A 17,814-nucleotide genomic window follows, 5' to 3' on the forward strand; every position below is an offset into this window, starting at 1 on the left:
AGGGACCAGAACAACGTCTCCCTACCCCCAAGAATGTGTGTGGAGAAGATGAGGATGAAGGAATGAGTATCAGGAAGGGGCTGCTTCTCTGACTTGATAGAATGGGATCCTTGAGCAGAAACCTTCGTGTTCTTGGGGGCACTGGGGCACCATTGGGAGACGCAGTGAGACACCCAGTGCTGCCGCAGGACGGGGGCTGGGCTCTCAGCGGTTCTTCCGCGGCGGGTGGCCACGCAGGAAAAACCCGCTTCCTTGCCCCTGCATCTGCTGACAAGCCGCCCGAGGTGTCTGCGCAGAGCGTGGCCACACTGATACAGCTTTCTAGGAAATAGCCCGGGAGGGGGAGGGGAAGGCAGGGGAGAGGGGCGAGAGAAGGATTAGGTTTGGCTCCCCGTTGCTCCCCCTGCGCAAACAACGCCACCCCTTCCTTTTCCTGGAGGCTTCAGCCTCCCTTCGGATCCTCGCCCTGCATCCTCGCCGACCCCTCCGGGTTCGCGCCTCTCTTGGCCATCCTGGGCTTTAGATTGCGGTGGAAACGCTGTCAGCGCAGTCGGCCCTGACATGTGCTCTAACGCATCCTGGGGTCAAGGCTGTTTTTACAGGGGACTTAGTGGCATTTCCTCATCTCCTTCCTACCGCCACCCCTCACTGTCTTTCAGTGTATTCCTTTGGGGAGGAAGGGGCGAAAGCCCAGTGCCCCCAGCGTGTTGGCCGAGCTGGCACGTGCAGTAAGCATGGCGTGGGACTGGGCTTTCCGGGCATTCCGAAGTTGACCGAGTACCTCCTTCGCCGAGAAAGGGGGCCCAAGCAGGGACAAGGCGAGCGGGGGTGGGGGGGTGGGGGCGCTGGGCCGGGTGAGCCGTTTCACTAGGTTCCCTGAAAGGCGGAGCGGGATTGGAAGGGGGAAGGCAGGGAGTGAATCAACCAGAGGTGCAAGCGATTAACTCTGCCCCGGGAGCCAGCCCCTTTAAACGAGGGTGGGGCGGAAGGGGTGGGTGGGAGGGGAGGGATATCGCTTTAAAAGGGTGAGTAAGAGTTTGGGGCGCCGTCTCCCCTCCCTCTATTTGCATAGCCAATAGCTCTGGGGCTCCTGCTACTGCGCGCTGATTGTTACCGGGCAGATTACTTTTTTTTTTTTTTTTTTTTTTAGTAGGACGCGTTCCCCGCTACATCAAAAGGAAGCCAAGGGAGGGCGGAGGGAGAGCGGGGACTGGGGCGGGCGAGGGCCGGGGAGAGGCTGGGGCGCCAGCGACCTTATCAATGGCAGCGGGAATTAGTATCCAATCTACTATACGTAAAGAAAGGGGAGGGGAGGGGCGGGCGAGGAAAATGTCTAATTGCTGTGGAAGCCATTAGCTTTCGGAAGGAAAAAAAAAAAAACTCATTGAAAAACCTTAGTAGCAAACTCAAAAGGAAACAGCTCTGCAAGCGGATGACACTCGGGCCGAGTACAGTGTCCATCACGTATTGATTTTAGTCAAGTTGGACTTCCCGACTTAACATTAAATTACACTCACACTTCTCGGCCACCTTAGAGCGGATCCAAGACAGCTGCTGGGGGAGAAGGGAGTAGCGAGATGAGTAGGGGGCGGAAAGAGGTGTTTTAAAAGTATAAATCTAACCCGACAGGCAAGGACAGAAGCCGGCGAGGACTTCAGTCTCTTCACATCACTTGATAACTAACTGAGCAAGGTCTCTTCACCACTAGAGAGACAGCATCCCCAGCTCTGGGTCTCCCGAAGTCGGGGGGGCGGGGCGGGCAAAAGGCGGGTGGTCGACCCGGGGGCTCGCCCACCCGGAGGAGAAAGCCTGGGTGGCGCGTCAGCCCGTCTCTAGAGTGAGCCAAGGGCCCCCTCGCCCCTTCCCTCTCCCCCTCCCCCCCACCCTCTCCTTGCTTTACAGAGAAATTCCAGCGGGGAGGGGGATGGTGGGGGTGGGGTAGAGGTGGCCGGCGTAGGGGAGGGGCGGAGAGGGTCGCGGGCGGATGCCCCAGCTTCCCTGTGGCCCTCTTCATTCATGGAGATCTGCAAGTTCGGGTGCTTCCCTCGTGGCAGGCTCTCTTCTCTTAAGTTCCCCCATTCACTTCCCCTTCCTATTACAGACTGTTCCCGAACGTGAACCTCGCTCGCATCGAATCAGTCCCCTGGTCGTTTTTCAGTCTCCAACACGTGGGGTGGGGCGTGAGAGGGTGCGGAGGTTGGCAGGATGTCTCCAGGAGGCTAGGACTGGAAACTGAGTTCTCCCTTTTGGTCGCCACTCCGACCACGTTTAAGTTAAAACCTTAATTTCATTTTAAAATCCCTCCACCTAGCACGGGGGGAAAAGCACGTTGCCCCCGGGAAACGTGCGCATTTTCTTTTAATGTAGACTTAGGTGTGCAGAAAAAAGCGCAAGCGTGCTCTGGTCATTTGGGAGGTAAAAAGGTTCTTCCTTATCACCTTTTCACCTTCATGGGGTGGGGGGGAAATCCTGTCCTTTGTAGGATCGGTGATAAACTTCAGGAACGCAAGTTTTATTGGACTTTTATTCCCTCCCGGGCCGGCTCCCCGCCCCCCACCCCCCGCCCGCCACCACTCCTTGGGTTTTGCAGTTTCGGTTGGAGAGTGTACAAAACCCTGTAGGTGTAGGGTGCAGCAGGGTGTTGGGTGTTTATAGGCGCATTTCTGCAGGAACCTGCAACGCTAAGCACACATTCTCTCAAGCTCACCTGGCAGATGCCGGCCAGCCAGGTGATACTGCGACCGGCTCAAAACTGGAAAGCCTCGAGGGTTCGAGCCCCGCCGCCTGGGTGCAGGGGCGCTCAAGCAGGGTGGGGGAAGGGGACGGGAGTTCAGGCTCAGGAATGGGGGCCATCACCCTCCCTCCCAAGTCCCCCAAAGAATAGGGCTATATTTACATTTCTCCAAGTTGGGATGGATGGTCAGCCCATCAAAAGTGAAAACCCGACAGTTATTTAAAAGTAGATGAAGTGAGAAAAGGCACAGAAAGGTGGGTTGGCAGAAAAGTAGAAAAAAATGTGAGAAATGATAAGAGGGTAAAGTCGGAAAGTGTACAGCACGAGGAAAGAGGGTTGGTGGATGGGATTGGGATTCTAGAGTCCCTGACGCCTAGGAGAGGATTCCGGGTGTGAAAGTGCCTGCGGGCTCCTCTCCTCTAGGCAACCGCCCCCGCGGCATTGGGGCGCAGGGGACCTGGCGGGGCGGAGCCCGTCCGGCCTGTGTCCCAACTGCCCTTCGGTACATCTCAGCCTGGACCGGGGCTGGATTCCCAAGGCAGCAGATGCGAGAGGCGAGGGTGAAGAAGGCTAGCGCCTGCCGTCTATTCACCTACCTAGCACCCCTCCCTTGGAAAGTTAAAAAAAAAAAAATTAAAGACCCGAACTTCCCCCTCTTCCTGTCTGATTCAGCTTCAGGACACGCCTCACACGGCCGAAAATAGCACTGGAAATGCAATTGCTTTATAAAAGCCAATTTTCCAATGAAAATTGGGGTGGGGGCGTCTGGCTCGCGGCGTCGGGGGGCTTTTGCCTCCCGGGAGGAAAAGGAACCAGCCGTCACGGTCCTTCTCCCTCCTCTAGGCGCCCCTGGGAGGGGACCGCTGGGCGGCGGAATCGCGCCTCTGCTTGGGGAGCCACCACGCGGCTTTTTCGCGGAATTTTGACGTCACCCACACGTGGGGGAAGGGGCTGGGAGAGCGAGAGGAAGCGGCGGGGGAGGGGCCGGCACCCTCGCGGTGGGCGCAGCGGCCGCGGGCAACGTTGCCGCCCCCCGCCAGCTCGCGGAGAGCTGGGGATCCGGCTCTCTTGTCGGCCGGGGCCAGCGTTGCGCCTCTCCTGTTCAGCCTCCCTTCCCATGCCCCCGCCATCTTCTACCCCAGGCACTTGATTTTTTTTTTTTTTTTAACTTTGAAATCGGGAGCAGCTCTTTGCTCCGGAAAAAGCTGATTTCTTTGGGTTGTGGTCCAGTTCCGCTTGATGCTGAGACTGAATATCGCGATTGCTCGTCGCGACGCCCGCCGCTTGGCTCTCGGTTCGCTCTCCACCGATGGAGACGTGCATGTGTTTTTCTGTTCCTTAGGGAGTGACTTCTGTATTTATTCTCACACCCAGAGTTTTCACGTGCGACATATTCCTCCCTGCCCCCCCTCCCACCCCTTTCACTATTTAAATATCATCTGGGTTTGTTAATACTATGATAATGACATGCAAGAGCTTGCGAGGATGCATGCGAACAATATTGCACGAATTTTGCTGCATTCAGAGCAAGTCGATCTGGAAACACCTTTGTCAAAAGAGTTCTACAAATAGATGGGCAGAGTGTGGGCGACTCCCCCTCCCGCTCGCTGGATACCCTTGTGGCATCCGTAGTGGTGGAGAACCTTCTAGATAGAGTGCAAGAACTGAGAGCTGCAACTATAGAGTGAGCCCACGCACCTTCATTTACCCTGAATTCGGGCAAAGTCTTTTTAATCTTTCAGTCTAGGGAGGTGATAGCTGAAATGTGTCATTATTTTCTAAACCCATGGTAACAATGCTGAAATCTGTAAGGAGCTTCAGTGGGGATGTTTGGGAGAAAAATACCCAGAACTGGCTTTTTTACCTTATTGAGGCAAAGGGACTGTTGGAGGAACCAGATGCAGAAAGCTTGGGGCTTCTTTGAAAATGTGGATTTGAGATGGAATTATTTGTTTCAAAAGTAGGGGAGAAGTTTTCTATTTATCAGATATGAAGTGTGGAAATGTTTCTTTTTTTAAGATGAGTAGAGTTTGGTTATGAGCATCTCTTTCTTCCTTCGTTTTAAGACATTCTTTTCTATTTTTTACTTATTATTTATTTCTTTTTCGTTTAATAATTGCTAGTCTGACCCAAGAAACCTTTTGTTTGTTCTGAAAAAGGAATTCTAATTAATAAAAATGTCAATAATTACTCTTGAGGCTCAGTCTGAATGAAAAGTATTCAAGAATGCCTGCTTTTAGGTGACTGGTTTGATAGACACTTGCTTTGTGTGTGAAAACAGAAAAATGGAATGAATTATTAAGATATAAAAAAGGAAGAAGGCAAAGGAAATGTATTAAAAACCCAAAAGATAAATGTCCTTTAATTTTTGCTCCAGCTTCATTTCAGACTTTTAAGTTGAGGAAGTGAAGTTAAGCACTTTTGTAGATGTAAATTCTTTGTAAAATGTCCAGACTACACCAAGCAGAATTTTTTTCTGAGTAATAATCAATTTTATTTGTTTTCTGGATGCTTCAATTTTGTTCAAATTTAAACATTCAATCATTTTTAAAATATCCACTTTTTCAGTGTGATTGAATATTCTTTCGATTTTGTGGTTTTACTTATTGTGTATCAGCTACAACCAATTATAGCAATATAAAATATTTCTCATAAATATTCTTCATTTCATATTTTATTTTTCAATCATTAAGCATAAGGATTGCCAGCATCTGTTTGTAAAAATTTATAGCAGTTCTACAACATGCTGAATTCATATTCTCCAAACTTTAAACAACTAATTAGTAAAAAACAGAGAAATAATTTTCTTCTCAGGCATTTTTTTTCCCCTTTTCCTGGTGGCAAATTTCAGAGGCAGATTGAAAAAATTTGTAAAATTATTTTCTTGGTGTTCTTTTGTTGGCATTAAAAAGAATGAGTTTCGAAATATGAAACAGTTTATTTTAAAAGCTTTTTAACTTTCAAAATGTACACCTTTGGAGAAATGTTCTTTATATTTTAGAATTGACCAGAAAGCAAGCAGTTTGTATAAGTATGCTAGACAATCCAAGTTAGGTTGAATTTAGACTCCTATGAGGAATGCATTTCCTCTTCCCTCTGCCTTAAGTGAGGGCATCTGCTTTTACATGACCTTGAAACAAAGTCTGTGCCTAAGCATTATGTAAACAACTTGGAAAAGCACAAATCTACATCAGAGTTTATGTGGGAGGTGAAATTAGAGCAAAAAATCCAAATTTATTTCTCCTCTCAGCTATCTCAAATCATACTTTCAATATGGTCCCATCAGCTACAAACCAAGTAATTCTTACTTTGTGATATGTAGAAGTGAGTTCTTTGGAGCCATTTCATTAATAATAATCATGATGATGATGATGATAACAATAATTCTCCATCTTAATCTTGCAGTGAGTTTGTGAGAGCCTTTGCTTGATTTATTTGGAAATGTCATCCAATTGTAAAGCAATCAGGTATATTAAAATTAAGTTTCCTTTTGGGAAGCAGTACTAAAAATATTAAATTTTTTTCTCATTTGAAAATTAAAAATCACCAAAATTAGTATACCTGTTATCTAGGGAAAGGAAAACAACACATAGGATTAAAAAGGAGCAAGAAAACACCTTTTAATTTCCAGAGCCTCTTCCTTCATTGTGCCTTCGTATGTTTCCATTTTTGAGAGCAGCCAGTTGGTCTATAGCGCCAATGCAAAACCAGAACCCAAACTCTTCCTTGGTGTGGACAAAGATGTTCTAAAACAAATGGTTTGGGTTAGTTTATAGGAGATTTCAGCTGAAATGTTTTACGTCTGGCAACTTATGACCACCAATTATTTCGGAGACCTTATTTTTAAGAAATGTATTATTGAACGGGGAGATTATATCATGAGTTAGGTCTGTGCAGGCCATTTTTTTTCCCCCATGAGAGTCTTACTGAAATAATTTAAATCAGAAAATTTAGTTGTATCAAACAGCATTTCATCTCTGTTGTGTGATTTCAATAAACTGGTGAATGGTGAGCTATTTCTGTCCCCTACATTTTTTCTGAATATATGTTCTGTTCTTCTTTTTAAATAAAATAGTATATTTAATTTAAAATTTCCTTAACGAAATATTGAATAAGGCTCAAATTTACTTTTATTCGTACAAGAAAATTTTGTACAATTACTCTTTATAATGTAATTACCAGTAATTTTATGTCATCTAACAAATGATTTAATTAAATTAGTAATGGACCGCCAGTGAAATTTGCTATACTTGGGATTAAAACCATACTTACCTCAAGAAATCAAAGTCTGACCTCCCATTTAGTCACTTAAGACTTCGCCTGGAAGACTGTGTGTTTCATTCAATGGAAATCTTTCTGAGTTAGTAAAACATTCCTCTCTGCTGCGGATTAGATGCAGTCTTACTTGGAGCCAGGGGAATGGACTATAGGACTTGATGTCATTTTGTCACAGAATATTAGCCTGTCATAAATATGCCTTCTGTGTCTGGGAGTCTGCATTTGAAACTTTATAGAGTATTCATCAAGGTTATTCATGCTGAGAGAGCCCATGTATGTTAAACTGATGCTTGCACAGATGCATCAGCATGCCAGGGGTGTCATTCAGATTTATTAAGACAGAATTTAAGTGATTTTAATGGAAGAGTCAAATATGCTGAAATTTCTGTGCATGGAGAATGTGTTTGGCTTTTGCAATTTATTCATTCATTTATATGATTATTTGAGTCCTTACTACATGCCAAAATCTGCTAGGTGTAAGGGATATCGTGGGCATATATTAGACATTCAATAAATGCTTTTGAAGGTAGACAGGGAAGGAGAAAAGAATTGAATAATACAGCCCCTGTCCCTGAGATGCACTTTGTTTAGTGATTAAGTACAGGAAGGAATTAATATACTCAATAAATGTTTTTTTTTTTTTAAATAGTAAACCCATAAGGGGAAAAGGTGTAGAGTGAGATACTGTGCTATCATCCATCTTACACAACCTACCTTAAGCCAGGGAGATGGACATGTATCTTCTTTAAATTTAGTCTGGTCAAGTAACTATTACTTGGATTGCACAGTATCTTTTATTATGTTCCTAAATTATTCTTAGATTGTTCTTTTTTTGTTTACCATCCATTGGTTGATTACTTGTTGTTGACTAGTTGGATGACTATCTGAGTCATTTGTCACACATTTGGGGCTTTGGTAGTCCATTTAAAGAACTGAAAGAGCTGTGTCCTTTGTCCATCATTCTAGAGCATTCTTTTTTTTTTTTTTTTTTTTGAGTAGCTCTATTTCCCAGCGTATCTACTTCTCATCTCAATGAGCTCTCCCTGTATTTGACAGGGTATCGATTAGTGTGTCATTCCATCAATGAGGGATTTTGAGATCATAGCAGCTCATTTTCCTGCCCTGGGTCACCCAGTCATTGAGAGCAGAATATAGATCTGTGATTAACAGTCTGCATGTCTCCTAGAATTGAGGCAGAAGAGATTGTTTTTGCCATTGGTGTCACTTGGGTGAAACAGCTCTGGCCTACAAGTCAAAAAAACTCTCATTGTGGTTCCAGCTCTGCCACCAACTCGCACTGTGACCTTGGGGATAGCTGATGTGTTTCTGAGACTTGAGTTTCCTCATCTACAAAATTAACTGTCTGTAATGAATGATCAAAAATTTCCCTTTCAGTTCTACATCTCTAAAAAAATTTCCATGACTTTATTATGATCATCGAAACAGGAATCAAATCTATATGGCATCTCTTACACATTTTGTGTTTTATTTAAGGATTCTTAAATTATATATTTAGGTATTCTGTTGCTCCCTAGCTGTCTGGGAGATATTAACTCATCAAGCCTTAGAACTCTTTAAATTCAGTTCCTCATCTAAGCAGGCAATTGGTACCCGTTGTCAATGGATGGAAAATGCTGTTTTCCTTGTCCTAAGTCAATACAATAGAATGGAAAACTTCATAAATAGAAAGAATACAAGAATGCATGGAACGTAACTTGGTTCCAAGGTGCTTAAGGGAATCCCTGCAGGTGGTGTAAACTAACCTGGTGCTTATTCCTGCCTCTTCAACAGAGCCCCCAGCAGAATGAATACAGGCATAGTTTAGGAAGACAGTAGAAGGAGTCATACATAACTTTCCTACGTTCATATATAAATGTACCACCAGTGAAACTCCACATCATGTACAACCACAAGAAAGGGATCCTAATTAGAATAAGTTATACTCCATGGATGGATAGTATGCCAAAATATACTCCGTTGTCAAGTATATCTAAAAAAGAACAAATTAAAAAAAAAAAAAAAACAGACTTAGTTTGGAATGCATTCTAACCTGTGGCTCCTTCTTTAGATGACTCAGTGACAATACGTGGTCCTTTGAGCTGTGAGCCTCTTTAAATGAGACTCATTCTGAGCTACATGGAACTCAGGGAGAATCAGTTCCTCCTCTGATGAAAAGAGAAGAAAGCAAATTTCCCAGAGGTTACACTCTTCGGATGAGACATGACTTCTTGAGTTCTGGCATGTCCTAATATCTAGGAACAAGCAAATAAAGCTTTGAGCTGTCTTCCACTTTTCTCGCTCACTTTCATTACTTTGAACATAAAGAAACTTTCAGTTTTCACGAAGCTATAAATTATTTGCTTTACCAAGTTATATGTGTGTACATGTTTCCCTTTTAAAATGTGATTACCGAAAAAGAGGAACGTGTAGTCATTTACATATAATTACATTTAGGATAGTTTCTAAACGGGGTTTATAAATTTTAATTTTTTAAAATTCGTGGTATCAGGGAGAAAGCCCTGGACTTGGGATGAGGGAAAGTGTGTTCTATTTGTCACTCTGCCACCAGCTATATTAGTCAGCTTTTCATCACTATAATAAAATACCAGAGGCAAATGTAAGGATATGTAAAGATAATGGCTTATTGAGCTCATAGTTTTGGAGGTTCAAAGTTCAAGATCAGGAAGAATTTACATTACCAAACAGGAAGTGGGGGAGGGGGGACTGACATCCTACAATCCTTCCTGAGGATGCATCCCTGATGACCCAGGAGACTGACTAGGCCCCACCTCCCAAAGGATCCACCACCTCCCCATGGTGCTGCCCTAGGGACCAAGACTTTAATCACAGTGGAGCCTTGGAGGACGCTCTGACCACACCTAAACCATAGCACGGTGTAGCTTGGAGCGAGACTCAGATGAGATCACAGCAGTTTAGGGGTGTCCAGAAACCCCATGAGTCTCCCAGATCATACTCCCATCCATCATGGAAGAACTCCTTTGGAGCATCCCTTACAGAGATTAGTGATGCCTCCACTGAGATGATGAGGTGCTTATATGTGTGATGTCACCCCACTGTTGAACAGTTCTGTGTTGTACTTTTCCTTTCTTGGGTTGAACAGGATACTTCATCCAAATCCAAACTTAGTAACTGTTAAGGAGCATCTACTTAATGTATGATGAGCCTTGAACCAGGTTCTTTAAAGAATCTTCCCCCTAAACCATGTCACATTCAGATCCTGGAGAAAGAATAGGTGAAATGACTTACTAAAGGTGACACCGCTAGCCAGAGGTCCAAACTTCCTATTTCCTGGCTATCTTTGGCCAATGATATAAGGAAGAACAAGCCTTTTCCCTCATTTAAACAGAGAGTGGAGCAGATATCTGTGGATGCCCGTGCCTTTATCTTCTTCTCCCTAAACTGCTCTACTGTTTCTCATTTATTCAGTTGGCCTTAGCCCCAGCAGGCTACCCTCCTCAGATCCTGACTAATCCACTATATCCATCTGAAAGTGTTACAACCTTCTTAATGTGTGACTAGTGAGAAAGAGCAACCTGGGGCAACTTCAGAAACTTACACACCATTAAGACAGCTACAACAAAACACAGTAAGACCACGGTCTGCCATCTTTGCCTCAGTGGACCCCAGGGTCCTGGAGTAAGCAAGTTCTAGTACCAGTGGGGCACTAGTCTAGAGAAAAATAAAAGGGTTGACTCCTCTTCTAGAGGCTGATCTCACAAATGAAGCCCAAAGTAGCACTCTATTTTCTCATCTAAAAATCGAGTGAATTCAACTGTGGATCATACCTCATCTGTGTTCTGTGGCTCCAGAGAATAGAACTAGTGTCTCTGATGAAACACTAGAAGGAGACAGATCTGTGCTCATATAATGAGCTTCAGTGCAAGCCATTACAACATGGCAGAGTTGCCTTCAATGATCAGGTAAAGGGTCTGGGATAACTCGGTAGGAGTTGCTGAGGTGATTGGTAAGTCATTTATTTGCTCTGAGCCTTGGTTTCCTCATCTGTGAGTGAGATAATAAGTGGTTTTAAGGAGAAAATGTTTACAGTCTGGTGCATTGGCATAGGATAAGCACTGAAATAAATCCAAGTGGAGTTTATTATTACTGTTAATCTCTGTTGTGGTATCTCCTTTAAGAAACATTTCAGCTCTGGGAATCTGAGGAACTCTTAATGTATTTCATATACTCATCAAAGATATGGACATTCCTGTACCACATCTCAGCTCTGTGGTATCCCTACTCATTGTTCACCACCATTAGGGGTCATTTACTCAGTCGCTATAACCAATATGGCTTAATCTCAAGCCAATCCATTCTAAATTCTAGATTACCTCCCTGCTACAGACATGTACTATGAGATAATCTTCCAACTTCAGCAGAAGGGACAGGAGAAGAGCCACACAGCACAATCACAGAAGTGGAACGAATCTTAGATAGCAAATCCAATGTTTTCCATGATGAAGTAGATGGCATACAGAGGAGAATTTTATATCTTAGTGATTTGAGATTTATTTTGATGAACATCAGGGGAAAAGATGTAATACATTAAACTTATAATTTCACAAATGTTACTGTAGAATTTAAGTTTAAAAAAGGAAACTTTTTTAAAAAATTAAATAAGAATATACTTATAATTGAAGAAACTATTTGCAGATATGGTTTTTAAACATCTCACAAGTTGTATGCCAACAAGTGAAATTTAGGAAATGCTGACACCAGGTTGTCCTTCCTTAGGACTGAGGTGGGTGTTTAGCTCAGTTGCTAGAGCACTTGTCCTAGGTTTGATCCCCAGCATTACCCACCCCACTGCCCTCCCTACACAATGACAGTAACTCAGGGTCATAGAGGGACGGTGGCTCACTTACATTCACAATCACATACCTATTAGTAGCATGATTGTGACTAAAGGAGTGCTGCCCCTCACTCCTGAAACTAAAGAAGTTAAGATTTTGCATGAATTATTTTCATTTAAACAATATTGTTGAATTTTGCCATATCACCTGAGTTTTTCTTCTGTAAATATTTTATTTTCCTGGATTTATTCTGTTTCACCAATGAAGTATGCACACCAAATGGTCTAGATACTTCTTAATGCTGACGTCTGTTTTTTGATGTTCTCTACTTGGAACTTTTGAATTCGGTGTCCTTCTTTTTACCAGACTACCACTGCCTGTGACTTTTGCCTCTCTGGGTGGGTTTGCCCCTGTCCTGTCACTTTTCCAAACTTCTTTGCTTTTTAAAAAGTCACTGCTTGATTTATCTGACAGTTCTCTGGAAAAGCTCTGTTCTCAGGGCTTATCCTTATTTGGTTCAGAACTTGCTGCCTGCAGTCAGCTCTCTCTCTATTTGTCCAAAACAATCATCAGCAATTGTTTAACATTTCAGCTACCCGAGGTGACAACACCAGCTGGGGATAACAAGAGACTGACAAAAAGGAAATTAAAGGGGAAAACTGGGAGGTGTGCAGCTAATTGGATCTTGAATATCCTCCAAAGGTGCTTGGCCCCCAGCCTATGGCAGGCAAACTGTGATCTAAAGGTAGAGTCTTTTTTTTTTTTTTTTTTTTTTAAGAGAGAGAGAGGGGGACAGAGAGAGAGAGAGAGAGAGAGAATTTTTTAACATTTATTTATTTTTTCTTAGTTCTCGGCGGACACAACATCTTCGTTTGTATGTGGTGCTGAGGATTGAACTCGGGCCGCACGCATACTAGGCGAGCGCGCTACCGCTTGAGCCACATTACCAGCCCCTAAAGGTAGAGTCTTTAGGAGATGGGGTACAGTGGGAGAAAATTAGGTCATTAAGGTGTGCCTTGGAGGAGACATTGGGACACTAGTCCCTCCTGTTTCTATCTTTACTTCCTGGCCACCATGAAGTGAACATCTTCCTCTACCATGCATTCTCTCCATGATATACTGCTTTACCACAAGTGGGGCCAAGAGACCACAGATAGAAACCTCCAAAATTGTGAGACAGAATAAACTTTTCATCCTTTTAAATTGATTATCTCAAGTATTTTGTTACAGCAATGGAAAGCTAACACATGTGCTGTCCATGGGGAGCTCGGAAAAACTCTGACATGTTCTTGAGAATGTAAAGGCCACATACATAACTCTGTGTATGACTGGGAGAAACCTGAGAAGGTGCTCATCTCTCACCACCTAAAGTGCCTTGGCAAAGGCTGGAAGACATAGTGGCTTAAAGTGTTTAAGGAAATCTCTGTCTAGCCATTAGCAACCCACTGAGCAAACCAAAGACAGACTTTGGAAATTGAACATGATCTAGAATATAGACTTTATAGAATTAGTCTAGCAAAGTCACCAAGTAAGCAAAATAATAAACTTGGTGAAAGGGAGGAGGAATTCTGGTTTCCAGAGTTCACATCTATTATTTAAAATGTCCACTTTCCAATTAAAAAATATGAGGCACGGAAAGAAACAGGAAAGTATGGTTTATACAAAGGGGCAAAAGCAATCCATAGAAATTATATGAGGCACCCCAGATGTTGCACTTATTAGACAAAGACTTTAAATCAGCTATTATAATTATAAATATGTTTAAAGCACTAACTGAAACCATCTCCAAAGAATTAAGGCATATGAAATAGGAAATATGAATAAAAATACAGAAATTATTAGGTAGAGTCAAATAGAAATTCTAAAATTAAAAAGCATGAAAATGAAAATGAAAAATTCACTGATGGAGGGGGGGCTCAATAGCAGATGTGAAGTAGCAATTGATGATCTTGAAGATAGTTTAATGGAGATTATCCAGTCCAAGGATTAGAAGAAAAAAAATGAAGAAAAGTGAAGCGTTTCAGAGATCTGTGGGACACCATCAAGCCTACCAACATACACATAATTGGAGGTCCTAGAGGAGAGGAATGGAGAAAAGAGTCAAGAATATTTAAAGAAAGAATAGCTCAAAACTCCCCAAATTTCTTTCAAAACCTTAATCTACACACCCAAGTAATTCATCACACTCTTAGTGGAATACAATCAAGGAGAGTTGCTGCTAGATATATCAGAGTCAAAGTTTCAAAATATAAAGAGAGTGTTCTGTGCGATCCAGCGGCGGCGGCACCCTGACCCCGACCCTCAGCCCCCAGACTCTGCCTGCATTGCAGCCCCCCAGCCTCTTACCAGTCGGATGTGAGAGCCTGTGATTAAGTAAGAAATCAGGTCTCACTGGAGACAGACGTTCAAGCAAAGGGTGGACAACCACTTTTCCAGAACAAAAAGGAAACTCATGCAAAGAAAAGGTGACTAATAAACATACCAAAAGAATATGGCTGCACAAATACCTGAATCTGATCAGATAAAACAGTTTAGGGAATTCCTTGGAACCTTCAATAAACTTACAGAAACCTGCTTTTTGGACTGTGTAAAAGACTTTACAACAAGAGAAGTAAAACCTGAAGAGATCACCTGTTCAGAACATTGCTTACAGAAATATTTAAAAATGACACAAAGAATATCCATGAGATTTCAAGAATATCATATTCAGCAGAATGAAGCCCTGGCAGCCAAAGCAGGACTCCTTGGTCAACCACGATAAAGAGAAATCCTGATGGATGGACTTTCAATGAAAGATTGCCAACAGCTGTTGCACTGGAAATGAGGATTCATGTGATGGAATCCCCTGAAAGCAGTAGGCACCATGTTAAACCACCTGTCGTGACTCTTTGGCAATGGAAACCAATGAAGAAACAACATCGCTGTTCACCAAGAATAATAAAATAGAAGATCTTATTGTTCAGAGAAAATAATAAGATACATTTGTTGAGGCCTTAAGATTCTGCAGCTTGGTCCTTTGATTAGAAAAATAAACCATTATTTTTTCCATTGTGACTCTTAATTTTAAAGCAAAATATGTGTCCAATCATGTATGAGATAGAAAAAAATTTATTCTAAAAGTGAAATAAATGGAAATATCACTAAAAAATATATAAAGAGAGAAACTTGGAAACAGAAAGAAAAAAGGTAACTCTCCATATACAAGCAATCCTTAGTAAGTTTCATGGTTGATTTCTCATCAGAAACCATGGAGGCCAGAAGGTAGTGGGATATCAAGTTCAAAGTGCTGAAAGAAGAAGAGAGTCAACCAAGAATTGGATATCTAGCAAAATTATGCTTCAAAAATGAAGGAGAAAGAAAGACATCCCCATATAAACAAAAACGGAGAGATTGTATTGCTGGCAGATTTCCCCATGAGAAAATACTGAAGGGGAGTCCGGGGTGTAACTCAGTAGTCGAGAGCACGCTTAGTATGTGGCATGCCTTGGGTTCAATTCCTGGGACAGAAAGAAAAATATGGAGAGAGAAAGGAAAGAAGGAAGGAAGGATGAGAGAGAAGGAAAGAATAAAGGGAAGGAGGAAAGAAGGAAGGGTGGTTGGAAGGAAGGAAATGGGAATTCTTATAGTCACTAGACAGTAGCACAGATTCACACAAATAAATAAAAGGCACTGATAAAGGTAACTATCTAGGTAAATATTAAAAAAATATATAAATATAGATTTTTCTTTATTGTAAAAGCTTTCACATCTGATTTAAAAGACACTTATATGCATAAAGCAATGCTTATAAAACTGTGTTGATGGGTTTATAGCACATAATGATGTAACTGTAATAACAACAGCACAGAAGATGGAGAGGAAACAGTATTGTAAGTTGTATAAAGTTTCATATAGTACTGAAGTTAATTTGGCATTGCTTCAAACTAGATTGTCTTAAATTAAGATATTATTTATAATCCCCAGGCACCCACTAAGAAAACAAATGTATCTACGCAATGAAATGATAAGAAAATTAAAATGACATACCAGTTTGCATTTTTTAAAACAGGTGATATTATTTTTATATGACTTTATTTTATTTAATTGTTTTTATGTGGTGTTGAGGATTGAACTCAGTGCCTCATACATGCTAGGCAAGTGTTCCACCACTGATCTACAAACTGCAGCCCTAGATGGTATTTAACATAAAAGACACTAATAGAGGAATAGAACAAAAATGTCAAAATATATGTAAGAAACCAAAGAGCAAAATTAAAACATAAATCTCACCTTATCAATAATCACATTTAACGTAAATGGACTAAACTTTTTAATCAAAAGAGAAAGAATAAATGCAGAAAACATGATCCAACTATATGCCTTCTTATCATAGACACACTTAAGATTCCAAGACAAATAAGTTTAAAAAAAAAAAGATGGATAAGTATATACCATGCAAACAGTAGGCAAGAAAAAGAGCTGAAGTAGTCATTCCAATATCAAAAAAAGCAGACAAATTGTTACTATTAGTCACAAAAATAACATTTTATAAAAGACTGAATCCAGCTGGGTGTGGTGGCGCATGCCTGTATTCTCAGCAGCTGGGGAGACTAAGGCAGGAGGATCACAAATTCAAAGTCAAACTCAGCAACATAATGAGGCCCTAAGCAAATCAGTGAGACTCTGTCTCTAAAGAGACAAAAAGGGGCTTGGGATGCGGCTCAGTGGTTAAGTGTCCCTGAGTTCAATCCCCAGTACAAAAAAAAAAAAAAAGAGTTGATCCATTTAATAATTATAAATGTATATGCACTCAATAACAAAGCTCCACATTACACGAGGAAAAAACCTGTTTTGTATTGAACAGAAACTTGTCTTCTCTATTGATTTTGCTCTTTGATCTTATTTCTATTCTCTGGACTCTCACACAATATAAATCTAACCCCTCTATGACTAGAGTTTTTCAAACACGTGAAGTCAACTCTCATGCCTTCCCTTGCTTTCCATTTTTATGTGCCTTTGGCCCTAGACAATCTTTCCTGGAATGTGATGATAGTCTTTTGTAAAGAAGACAAATGCAGTGTTGGGAGAGGAAACAAATTTCACAGAATTTCAGAGTTGGAAGTTAACTGAGATGCTCTTATTTACACCTTTACTTTTGCATCTGAGTAAATGGCTGCCCAATGTGGTCAGACCACTGAGCTGGTTAATGCAAGAACAAGATCCGTAACCTCGGTTTCCAGATTCCTCATTCAATGTTGATTCTGACATTTTCCTCCGTGATAGTCTCCCTTTCTTTGTTTTGCTGGTTGGGTTTTTTGTTGTTGTTGTTGTTGTTGTTTGTTTGTTTTTGTTTGGGTTTTGGTGTTTTTCTTAGAGAGGGAGAACATGACTAAGTAACTTTTCTTTCTTCAGTGACACCTGGTATTTTTCATCTCAAATTTGCTATAGAAGAGGGAAGAAAAAACAAAACAAGAGGGCTGGGGATGTGGTTCAAGTGGTAGCACGCTCGCCTGGCATGCCTGCGGCCCGGGTTCGATCCTCAGCACCACATACCAACAAAAGATGTTGTGTCCTTCTGAGAACTAAAAAATAAATGTTGGAAATTCTCTCTCTCTCTCCTCTCACTCTCTCTTTTTTTAAAAAAAAAAAAACAAGAGTATCAGAAGAACCTACGTGGATTCTTATCTTTGGGAGCAAGTAATCAACTTCTGAGTCCTTGGATAAAAAGTTTCAAGAAAAAACAACTTATTTTCTACCAATAAATCTTGTACTTTCTATTGAGCATCTCTGTTTATAATGCACTATGCCAGACATCTTGTTATCTTTATTACTATGTTTTATTTGTTTGTTTTGAGGGGGGGTTGTACTGAGGATTGAACTCAGGGGAACTTGGCCACTGAGCCACACCCCCAGCCCTATTTTGTATTTTATTTGGAGACAGGGTCTCACTGAGTTGCTTAGCACTTCGCCATTGCTGAGGTTGGCTTTGAACTCTTGATCCTCCTGCCT

At 42.0% G+C, this 17,814-nt stretch overlaps 1 long non-coding RNA gene and 1 pseudogene across 4 annotated transcripts in view; both read left to right on the top strand.

Moving 5' to 3' along the window:
- The window catches only part of LOC120888376 (uncharacterized), a 38,186-nt gene that overhangs the window by 2,288 nt on the left and 18,084 nt on the right, over window positions 1–17,814 (top strand). The gene's annotated exons all lie outside the window — the stretch shown is intronic.
- LOC101966741 (mitochondrial import inner membrane translocase subunit Tim9 pseudogene) lies at window positions 14,084–14,758 on the top strand (annotated as a pseudogene). Its single transcript, XR_013423182.1, has 2 exons — window positions 14,084–14,199; window positions 14,292–14,758. The product of XR_013423182.1 is annotated as a mitochondrial import inner membrane translocase subunit Tim9 pseudogene (transcript).

This window comes from Ictidomys tridecemlineatus, chromosome 6, assembly GCF_052094955.1.
Source record: "Ictidomys tridecemlineatus isolate mIctTri1 chromosome 6, mIctTri1.hap1, whole genome shotgun sequence".
In the NCBI taxonomy this organism is placed as follows: Eukaryota; Metazoa; Chordata; class Mammalia; order Rodentia; family Sciuridae; genus Ictidomys; species Ictidomys tridecemlineatus.